General features: G+C 37.4%; 2 pseudogenes; one reads left to right on the top strand and one right to left on the bottom strand.

Moving 5' to 3' along the window:
• The first annotated feature begins 4,744 nt into the window (after nucleotides 1–4,744).
• Nucleotides 4,745–9,720, top strand: LOC141811692 (putative beta-1,4-xylosyltransferase IRX10L; annotated as a pseudogene).
• A 200-nt stretch (nucleotides 9,721–9,920) lies between these two features.
• On the bottom strand, nucleotides 9,921–10,530 carry LOC141811432 (trihelix transcription factor ASR3-like; annotated as a pseudogene).
• Nucleotides 10,531–12,346: the final 1,816 nt, after the last annotated feature.

Here is a 12,346-nt window from a genome sequence, read left to right as displayed (position 1 = left end):
TGTACCATGGTAGGTTACTAATCGAGATTTAAGTTAAAGTCTTATTTATTTAAAATAGGGATTTATTGAGTCTTATTTAGTTTAAAATAGGGATTTAGCCATGGTTTACTTGGTCCGGAGTATCAGTCATCTTATGATTGTCGGTCATTGTAGATTGTTTCGATACCTGGAAAGGTGAAATCGTGGGTGAGGCCCCACCATCAAATCCCTCTTTTTTGCACACGTGTATTTGCGATTGAAAAGTTGATATTTCTGTATTGTTAAGTTCTACAATGCTTGATTTGTTATAATTTATAGGGATTCCGGAATTTGATATTTCCAAACATCGTAAAATATCACGCAAATTACTCACACTTGTTATTTCAATTTTACAATCAAATTCAAATGCCTATTTACCCTTCTAAATTATTATTCAAATTATTCACTTGTGATTGGAGAAATATATTTGACAATAAAATAAAAATATTTAGTGGACTGCTATATCTACGTGAGTTTGGTTGCTCTAAACAAATCCGGTTAATTCAGGATTGGGTATTTTACCAAAGGACGCATTCAACTTTCAAAATTTCTCAAAAGGTGCATTATACTTCCATATTTTTTATAAAAAAAATACTTTTTTTCTCAAAATATCCTTCGTATTAAAAAATATTTTCCAGTGCTCCGTTTGACCGTCCACACGATAGCAATCGCTCGGCCCGACAGTACACGCAATTAGACCACCCGTGCTTGTCCAAGTGGCTGACTCATTTGTCTGGCCACGTGTGATCGCCTAGCAGCCTGGTTACTTAGAGCACCCCTAATGCCCGTTCATGGAGGTGTTATAACGCTTCAAATGTGGGGCATTAAAACACTTGAACACGTTCAATACTTTGAACACGTTCAAGTGCTGCAGGTGGGCTAGCCTGGCTCACCTTGCATGCATTTTTTTATTTTTTAAAATATATTTTATTAAAAAAATAATAATAATTTTAATATTTTAAAATATATTTATGTAATATATATAATTTTAAGATGATTGCGTTCAAAATAAATAATGAACGCGAATTCATATGTTGTTATAATGAGTATGTGACAGTAGATCTCATGTTCTTTAAGAGAGGTGGAGGGTATTATAACGCCGATACATTACGGATGAATGACAGGATCGCGATTGCTCAACCAGCCGGCCAAGCCGAGTTGATGTACGACCAAGAGGCTAAGTCGAGTGGACGCATGGCCGTGCGGTTGCACATGGCCAAGCCACCACGAGGCCTCTTGGCCTCCACATGTGGCCAGGAGGTTGCCAGACCAAGTAGCCCCCCTCAAATAGGTCGAGTGGCCAGGACGTTGCTTGGATAGGCGCAGACAGCTTAGCAGCGTGGCCATTGCTGCGTTGACGACCAAGTTGAGCAATCGTTGTTGCGCGGACGATTTGGCCAAGTAGCTGCTATTGCTCGGATGGTCGGGTCAAGCGATGGAAAATATTTTTATATTTTTTAATAAGAAAGATATTTTGAAAAAAAGTACATCCTTTGAGAAATATGTATGATACACAGGAAATTTCTTTTGCCCAATAGGAAATTTCAAAAGTTAAGTGTGCCCGACCATTGTGAAGGTAAATCGAGAAATTGTTGATTGTTCTTCGTCATAATTTCATGGTTTAACGAACTCAGTTATATCCCGATTGACATTTTTTTATAATCATAATTTCATGATTTCATTCTACTAGTTGGTTGACATTTGAATTCTAACCCCTCTAATGTTGAATCAATATTGTGCTAATAGATCTCATATCTCCAAGGCCTCCTCATCTATTTAGCATAAGTCGATTTTGACTTATTAAGATTTCATTATTGTTTAATATTTTGTTGACCTCACAACCTGCCTATTGAAAATTCTCTACTAATTAAGGACTATTTGAGACTTCCAATGCCTATAGTTTATTTTTTTAGGGTTTCACCCATTACCTAGTATCCAATCGACTATCTGTCTAATCCCATTTTAATTTTGATTCATTAGGATTTCCAATATCTAAAGTTCACTCCTTTAACACTTCATCATTTGCTAAATTTTGATCCTCTTTTATTTGCTTGGATTTATATCATTATCAAGTATTTATCTAGACTTTGACTTATTAAATGTTTTTACTTGATAATTCTTTATTGGACTTTTCATATTTGTCAACTCACGTTGAATTTCAATATTATCAAATATCTTATAACGTTAACCAATTTAATTAGCTACCATTAATATCTAGTCAATTTTGATATACTTTCTCATTCAAACATATTACTCAACCAATAATATATTATTCAAATATCAAAACACGATCTTAGTCTATAAAAGTCAAGATGACCTAACTGCACCAACAAAGTCAGCTAAATAGTCAATTGAATTTGATCATCCAACAAATAAAATTTTTTTATTTGTAGTTGAGTCAACTAATTGACTTGATAATAAATTGCAATTGATTGATGATACAATAAAAAATTTATAGATAGTCATTGATTTAACAAATTAAATGACTACAATTGGATAACTTAAGAACCACATAAAAACAATAACACTCGATTATTCTACAATAAAACACTAGACAAGGAACTAAGGCTGAAAAAATTGAAAGGTTATAAAAGGAACACCATAAGGTGTATTTGAGTGTTGCCGTTCAAGCTTTATTGTATTCATATTCATGAGCTCTCTTTATAAGATTTTAATTTTGATCTTCTTAACTTTAATTGTTTATCTTGTAAAGAAGGTTTGTAAGCGGGTTTTCTACTTTCGAAGAGCCATAGGTAGTGAAAGAACGAGAATTTCGCAAATCAAATGTGTTAGTGTTTGTATTCAATTGACATTGTCAAATAATTAACAAGTGCTTAAGTGTCAATTATAACTATTTATCCCCTTCTAAGTATCTGACCACCTAACCCAAAGGCCTAACAACCACTTTCTTGATACAATGATAGGGAAAAGCTTAGTGTTGGAATAATAGTTTGTGAGCCTTTCGCTGGACCAATTTGAATAGCAACTTTAGGGAGAGAGGATATTGATGGATGTACAAGATGGAGTGCTAGATTTATCAAGAGCATATATACAAACTAAGTTAAGCGGGTCTCGCTTTGGGCTATGGTATAATGGTAAGTATATCTTGGGATTCCCCACGCATTCAAAATTCAAAACCGAGAGAGTATAAGAAATTCGCCTCTCATGTTCAAACCATTGGGATCGTTGGATCATTGTGTGGACTATAACTTGCGTTTTAGATTTATTTTAGTAGTTGATAAAAAACTTCCATGAGGTCGAATTGATCACTTTTAAGATTAATCATATCAAAAACTATAAAAACAAAGAAAAAATTAAATGGGTCTCCTATATTAGCTCAAAGTTGGTGGCTCAACTTTCCAATGTTACAATCAACACCACAATCTAATATGAAATTTAAAATTATTAATAATTACTTACATAAAAAAAATCTTAAAATAAATTTAATACATTAATAAAAAATTAAAATTAATCTTAATGCAAAAATTGGAGTAATTAAATAATTATATAATAGAATAAAGAGATTAATAAAAAAATTAAAATAAATGTGAGTTGAGATTTGAGATAATGTGAATTGCTTGAATGAGGTATTTATAAATTTTTTTTTGAAAATTTAAGGAATAATTTAGTAATTTAAGGTTAAACTGACTAAAATATCTACATAAATTGGTCATTTTATTAGACCTGTTGTACGCTTAATCCGACACGTAGGACTAGCCGTGGTTAGTTATACATGCAGGGCGAGCCCGTTAACTCTGCTTGGACCGTCCAAGCCGAATTCGATTGGATTAGTCACTCGAGTTCGATTAAATTTTAATAAATAAATAATTTATTTTGGCTAAGTTGAGCTTCTTAGCTTAAGTAAAAATGCGGAATTCGCTACTTCAGCAGCTCTATACAATCGATTTCATGATTATCTGTGAGGAAGTAACTCGAGAAGTTACAATTGACCACAATGAAAGAGAGCATTATCTCAACTTTATTGAGATTCGATTCTTGTCCATTTTAACAACTAAGCTTCTTAGCAATTTAGACTCTGTTTGCGCCGAACTGTAAATTGAGAAAAAGGAAGATTGAAAAGAGGAAAAGAAAGAAAAATTTTAAAGGAAAAAAAATAGTGGCACGAGTGCTCAATCATGCCGCCCTATGTGAGAGGTTGTACAGGGTTGTCCTGCACAAGCAATCGACCGTGTCACCCTATGCGAGTGGTTGCATAGGGCCACCTTGCACGAGCAATTGATTGCGTCTTGCGCGTTCATTATTTTACCTAAGTAAACAATGCGAATAATCTTTACGATGGAGCAGACTTACAGAAAAGGATAAAGGTTCGAATCTTGATGAAGCCGAGCAATACTTTCTTCCATTGTGATCAATTATAATTTCTCGATTTACCTCTTTATAGATGATTATGGGCCGCCATGCGTGTCGCTGGGACGATGGATTTCACTTTTTATAGAAGAAAAAGCAAAGGATAAATAATCTATTATTCATAATAATTTTTTAATTTTAAAATTCGTCCTCCAATTAAACATGACATTTGTCTTTATAAATCTAAGACACGGCAGCTGAAAGGAAGAGGTCGGTGGGTGATCAAAACATGAAGCTTCATCACACCTCTCTCTCTCTCTCTCTCTCTCTCTCTCTCTCTGCTCGCTGACGTTGACTCTCCATCCAACAACAAGTCTTCTTAACTCGACCAGACGCCGCTACTGCGCCATTTTTGTTGAGATCCAATCCAACACGAAGCGAGCACTTCCCACGGCTTGCTTTCTTCTCCCTGCCGGAATCGAATGGTTGAATCCGACCAAACCACTTCCATCGCAAGGTCAAGGTACACGTTTTTTTTTCCCCTCTCTTCAAGCAAAAGTCCATTTACGACCAACCCCACCGATTTCTTTTCATTTAATTACTTCCTTTTTAGTTGCTGCTCAGCATCCAGGTCCCCAATTCCAGGCCTCCGGGCACCAACCACCCCCTCTGCCCTTTCCCACCATCTGCCCAGAGGAATCTTCCCCTCTCGCCGTGTAAAGCTTGCTCCTTTCTTCGATCTCGTCGCCCTTCTCTCTGCCCGAGGAGATTTGAGGGGTCGGAGCGGGGGTTATGGCCGGCGGCTTTCGGGTTCTGCCGCTGCTGATCCTTTGCTGTCTCTTCCGGGGGATCCTTGGAGTGGAAAACCAACCCAATCGCCCCACGGAGAGGATTTCCGGTGAGCTTTGAATTAAAAATTTTATTTTTTTGTTTGTGTTTATTTTGTGGATAGCTCTTGTTTGAGATTAGATCTGAACTTGGAGGCATTTGATTCAACGGCTGCCCTTCTCCTTGCTTATCTACTTTTATTTTTTTTCCTCCTTCCCTGAAACCAAGTCGGTTACTTCTACTCTTCCTGTGAGATGTGATTGATGATGATTATTCTTTTTCTTTTGTTTTCTGGGAAATTGAGACTGCAGAGACAAATTTTAATTGATTAGCTTGATCCCAAATTAGAGAATATTTAGAGTTGCTTCATTCATCAAGTTGGTAGAACTAAATTTTTCTTACTGATGCCAACTTAGTTTTGCCTTTTCTTTCCTTACGAGAAACGAATTTGGGTTTTTTTTTTTTTTTTTGACTCGAGTTCTACTCTTCCTATAAGATGTGAGTTTATGATGGTTTTCTTCTTTTTCCTGGAAATAAGATTACAGATGCAAATTTGACTGACTAGCTTGATCTCAAATTATAGGGCTTGTGGTGTTTCTTAATTCATCAATTTGGTAGAGCTATAAAGTTTTTTGCTTTAATTATGCCTGGATATGGAGAATGTTTGTGGTTTTTTGCTTCTACCACAATGTGGTTTAATAAGAAATTACAGATTTTTTGCTTAATTCATCATTTGATAGCACTTGTTTGTGGTTTGCTTCTATCTCTTCTATCTTGTGTAAGAGTGGCTTGATATGGAGTTCGTAACTTGAATATACTCTTAGTAATTTAAATTGTCTCCCAAAAAATTCTTGCTCGATCATGATCCATGGATTCATTATGTTTGTGAACATTTTACCTAATTATTATGAAAACCTTTGCTATGAAAGCCATTTTGGGGCTTCATTTTAGCATTTTTCCCAAAGGGGCAACTTGAGTTTGGGTTCTTCCCATAGACAGAAGCATTTTTTTTTTGCCCAAATCTAAACTTTTTCTTCACATACCCCAAAAACCCTGCACAGTGAACTAAGAAGAGCGAGAGAAGCATATAAATCCTTCTCTTCTCCAACCTTTTAATGGTAATATTTGCTTCTTAAAAAGTATAACAATCAATTTGTAAGAGCAAGAGATATACATAATTTTTTTTATATTTAAAATGGACCATTAAGGTGGTTTTTCCTTGCCTTGAGCAAAAAACAAAATCTCTTTCTAGAACAAATCATGCCATTTTGGCAAGAAATTTATCAAAGGTTTTTTAGAAGTCTCAAGTGGATTATTCATATATTTTTGAGTTGTGCCTCAAGGGGATTTTGACAAAACTGTTCGTGTCATTTTAACAAGAAATTCATATCAGAGGCAAGAGTTGTAGGTGGACTATTCATGTGCAAGTTGAAATGGACCATTAAGGAGATTTTGATAGACATTCCTTGATTGCTAAAGTTACATTTTGGCTAGAAGATCATATCAGAGCTTCCTAGGAGTCTCAAATGGTTTTGAATTGGAAACAAATCATCTTTTGAATTGATTTTTCCCCAAAGTGAGTTATTTTGAGTCATCAAAATTTCAAATCAAAATTGATCTTTTGAGATTCCTAGAAAGCTTGTAGTATAATTTCCTAGTCAAAAATGACATGATTTGGTTGATTAAAGAGTTCTTGTTAAAATATCCTTGATCTTCCATTTTAACTGGGAAACACATGAATATTGTACTTGAGACTTCTACAAAACCTCTTGTATAATTTTCTTGTCAAAATGACACGATTGACATGATTTGGGCCATCAAGAAGCTTTCCTTAAAATGTCCTTGATGATCTATTTCAACTTGAAAACACACAAACAACTCACCTCTAATATGACTTTCTTGCTAAAATTCGATGATTTGGTCCATCAAGTATAATTTTGAAGATACTCCTTGATGGCCCATTTTAATTAAAAGAAAATCTGGGTATATCTATCACTCTTAACAATATATATATATATATATATATATATATATATATATATATATATATATTTCAAAATGGACAAGTTTTCACCATTACAATAATTAAAAAAATAGAAAGATTTTGTTTGCTAAATCACAGGTGTTTTGAATCTATGGAGAGAGCTGCATGATTTGAGCAAAATAAAGTATCACGTGCCTTTTGGGGGAAATCAAAACTTAAAGCATTATTTGGGAAATCTGCCTTATTTTTCTTGTTTAGGGATTAATCTAGGATAAACTTAGTATCAAGATTTGCAAATTTGAATTATTGTATGAAAATTTGCAACTGGAAAAGCATAAAAGCATATGCATTTCTGTCCAATCTCAACTTTCTAAAATGTGGCTATCACACTCAAATTATGGCTAATATCATAATTTGATGTCAATGTGGATAAAATCATCAGGTTATGGAAAACATTAAGATAGAAATATTTAGGTATTGAAGGTTACGTCTAGCAAGGTTTATGGTTTAGCATTATTGCATCTCAATTTCACCGTCAGCACATTACTATTAGAGGGGCATGGTATGGCAACTGTAACCTTGATGTTCTAATACAGTTTGATATAATCCACACTTAGAAACAGCTGTGGTATCAAGATGAAGCCATACTAAGATTAAAGAAGCCCTTAATTTCTTATGAGCCTAATTCTTTATCCTCCCTTCTCTTGATAATCTTAGGCAGCCATTTCAGATACTCATACTAGAGCAACTTAGATTATAACAATGGCTGAAAGTGAAAGTGCCTTACGTTATGTGTGTTGCCTCTTTTATCAACTTTACATCTTGACGATGCAACAACCTTAGATTTATTAGATATTTTGATAATGCTTAAAGGGCAAATTTTCAACGGATTGTTTTAGCTTGTAATATAAGCATATGTCATTGTTTCTCACTTCTAAGTAAGACCTACCTTTTTGACCCCAAATTATAACTAAAATTACTCTTGGACAATGTTCATAGGCCAAACATACATCACTGTTAGATTGCTAAGTGTCTTCACTGCAGGGAGTGCGGGCGATGTTCTAGAGGATGATCCTGTTGGCAGGTTGAAGGTGTTTGTGTATGAGCTACCTAGCAAGTACAACAGAAAGATTCTCCAAAAGGATCCCAGATGCCTCAATCACATGTTTGCTGCTGAGATATACATGCATCGTTTTCTGCTCTCAAGCCCTGTCCGAACTTTTAATCCCGAAGAAGCTGATTGGTTTTATACCCCTGTTTATACAACTTGTGACCTAACTCCTAATGGACTCCCATTACCCTTCAAATCACCACGGATGATGAGAAGCGCAATAGAGTTGATATCCTCTACTTGGCCTTACTGGAACAGAACTGAAGGGGCTGACCATTTCTTTATCACACCACACGATTTTGGTGCATGTTTTCACTACCAGGTGAGTTTTCTATGGTTGCCATTTCTTTTACTATTTCACATTGCCTTCTTATAATCATCAAATCTGATCCTATAGGAAGAGAAAAGCTATTGAACGAGGAATCTTGCACTTGCTTAAGCGTGCCACACTGGTTCAGACCTTCGGGCAACGAAATCATGTTTGCTTGAAGGATGGTTCAATTGTTATTCCTCCATATGCCCCTCCACAGAAAATGCAGGCTCATTTGATTCCTCCCGACACTCCTCGTTCCATCTTTGTTTATTTTCGAGGCTTATTTTACGATGTAGGGAACGACCCAGAGGGCGGATACTATGCAAGGTGAGCTTTAACTACCGACAAGTTTAGTCAATTCATTTCTTTATGTAAAACTTAAAGATTACTGATGTTCAACTGCATACCTTACTGCTTTCTGTTGAATAGAGGTGCCCGGGCATCAGTATGGGAGAACTTCAAGAACAACCCACTCTTTGACATCTCTACGGAACATCCTACCACTTATTACGAAGATATGCAGCGAGTATTCTGCTTGTGCCCCTTGGGTTGGGCTCCATGGAGTCCTCGTCTGGTGGAAGCAGTAGTGTTTGGCTGCATACCGGTAGTGATAGCAGATGATATAGTGCTTCCATTTGCAGATGCTATACCATGGAGGAAATTGGTGTGTTTGTGCCTGAGGAGGATGTGCCAAAACTGGACACCATCCTAACCTCGATACCAATAGAGGTAATTCTGAGAAAACAGCGCCTCCTCGCCAACCCGTCAATGAAGCAGGCGATGTTGTTCCCACAACCGACCCAATCTCGCGACGCATTCCATCAGATACTGAATGGACTGGCTCGGAAGCTGCCGCACGAGGAATCTGTTTATCTCAAACCAGGTCAGAAAATTCTGAACTGGACTGCTGGTCCCAAAGGAGATCTGAAGCCTTGGTAGAAAGCCTCACTCAGGCTTCGGCTTTGCTTAAAGGTGCCTCTTTTATTGCTGTTGTTTCAACTACATCTGCTTTATACTTTGTTGCTCATACTGTCTTTGAAGGTAACCTTTCTGTTCCTGCCAAGGCAGTGCCCATTTTTTCCTTTTAGCTGTTTATAGTAAAAACTATAATTTTGATCAAGAAATTTTAACCTCATAGGAAACCTCGTTATTTGGCTCTTTCCGAGTGAGAAAATAGTGACAATGGCTATAGATCTACAAAGGAACAGCATTAAGAACCCATAGGATTGAGCCAAAAAAGGCATCTTTTTATTTTTATTCCTCTGAGAAAAATAAGACTGCAGTAAAAAAACATCTAGATTTCAGAAACAGTTGTAGTAATATAAAACCACTTAATCCGCAGTAAAATAGTTAAGAAATCATTTTCGATCTTGTCCAGATGATTCGCAGTTCTTGTCTGTACGTACGCGAACATGGCGACGAAAAGAAACATAAAAAATCCTTAAAATTGAGTAAACGATAAAAAATCCGCTTACGTGAGATTGGCACAGACGCTACAGGCTGCGGTGGCGGCGACGGATCATCTTCCTCTTCCTCCTCCTCCTCGAAGTCCGAGAACTATCCATCCTCGGCAGCCTCCTCTCCCTCCGCAGAACATTCCTCATCGTCCAAAACGACTCCTTTCCCCTCGGCTCGCCTCCCACTCCTTTATCTTCTTGAAGTCGCCGGCGAGCTTGCTCCACCGCTTCCGGCACTGCACCGCACCCCAATTCACGCCGTGCCGCCGGCAGTAGGACGAGACCGACGCCCACTTAGGCTCCACCAGCGCCGCCGTTCCCACCTCCCCACCACCGCCTTCCCTCCCGCGCACCCTTCCGCGGCTCTCCACCACGCGCTTCCCTGGATCAGCACCAGTATCTCCTGCCTGGTCCACCGCGGCAGCCGCGGCGAACGCCCCCCTACCGGTCCTCCGCCGCCCCCGCCACTGTCGCGGCCGTTGGAAACCCCAGCCTCGACGGCGTTCGTCATCGCCGCAACGCAACGGACGACGCCCGCGACGATCATGACGATCCCGTAAAACCCACGTGAAACACTTAACGGTGCATTAACAGAATAAGGCGGGCGCCGTCATCGGGTAGTCTTTCCAACGGGTTTAGTTTATATTAAGTTTAAGTCTTTCCAAATTTAAATTCAGTTCATCTTTAATTTTTTATCATCCCTCTAACCAAATAAATCCACCATGTCATATAAGAAAAAGAAATTAACTAACGGATTAAATTATCATATCAAACGACTACTTTTGACTCTTTTATTGAGTCAATTGATTGAATTGTTGATTGTTAAGTCTTTGCCTAAATTGAGAATTGCCTTCTTCCAGCTCACAAGTCTTATTTGTCTCTCGGATGCACCCAACACTCGACTCATTTTACATGTTAACATTTACTCTTTAACTCTTCGTCTACATAGTTTGCATCCATTAGGTGAGCTACTACCTTGATGTTCCTTATCGTACTATCTCTCTCGGATGTCTAATAACATTCTTCTCCAATCTCCAATGAACTTTGAATCATTAAGTCAATCTCCAATTTCGATCGCACTAAGTCTTCGAATGTATTTCACCGAGCTTCGGTATGTGATATGACTTAATACACACATCAAATACAAAAAAAAAATCCTAACTTAAATATTTTATTCAAGCATCAAAATTCAAGCTCGAACTCGATGACTAAGAGCACAATTGCAATAACAAACAATTCTTAAAGCCTCTTCTACAATTGTTAAGAATTATTTTTTCTTCACTTAATTTGGTACCAACACTTTTCATGTATCCAACCGCACTACCTTTGCTTCTCGCATGATAGATCATTCATACACAAACACAAATTTCATAATTGTATCATTGTAAATCTATTGATGTCACTTTAAGCAATTTATTTACTTTCCATCGTTGGATCCTTCAAAGAAATAAACACTCCAAAATCATGTTTTAACCGCTCAAGTAAACAACCTGATGACAGAACAATTGTTTACATCTTTCATTCCCTACTCTTCTATCCACAATCTATGCGACCTCCCATCGCCTGAGGAGAATAACTATTTCAAGAACATTGATGATAGAAACAATCGACCAAGAACCTAAAGCTACACTAGTATAAGTACATGAAAACAAAAAATTAGTAGAACATAATTCGAGCAAGAATCAATTTCTTCAAGCATTGAATATAATTCTACATGCATACCAACAACCAAAAGCTATATTTTGGAAGAGAGGTCTTCCAGACAAGCATTATGAAGAGCAAACAATGTTAGACTCCAATGCTTGACTGTCAGAATCAATCAACTAATAACCTCTGCTTGTAGAGCACCATCACTTTGTCTTTCAGTCCAACAGCCATTGCATTACAATCATTGTTGGATTTCAATGCGACTTACTCAGAATCAATCAATGGATAGCCTCCTTTGCAGATAGGATGTCATGATCCACCATGTCACCATGCAACCTTCTGATCTCCTTCTGCTCCTCGACAGCAGCTGAGAGGTACTTCTTGAAATGGAGCATGTAAGCTCCGGTCCAGGTTGAAGTGATGGAACTGGTGTGCTGCTTGACCTGCCATCTTTGTGCTTTGAATCAATAAAGCACTGCAGCATATCATCCTCTAATTTCCTAGAACTCTTCCATGGCTTGATGATGATGGTGGAGAAGATCTCAGCAATCCTAGCACAGGCACGATCACATCGGCGGTGGGCAGGTATAGGGAGGTAAGGAAATATAACGTTAATAGGGTGCATGCCATTGTCGAGGTCATAAAAGAGGGCAGAGACATCATAGAAGAGCATTCTGAAA

Source organism: Curcuma longa, chromosome 17 (genome assembly GCF_044706935.1).
Source record: "Curcuma longa cultivar G26 ecotype Majalengka, Jawa Barat chromosome 17, ITB_CL_G26_1.1, whole genome shotgun sequence".
NCBI classification, from domain to species: domain Eukaryota; kingdom Viridiplantae; phylum Streptophyta; class Magnoliopsida; order Zingiberales; family Zingiberaceae; genus Curcuma; species Curcuma longa.
Note: the sequence above shows the minus strand (reverse complement) of the source record. Positions and strands in the feature narration are given on the sequence as shown.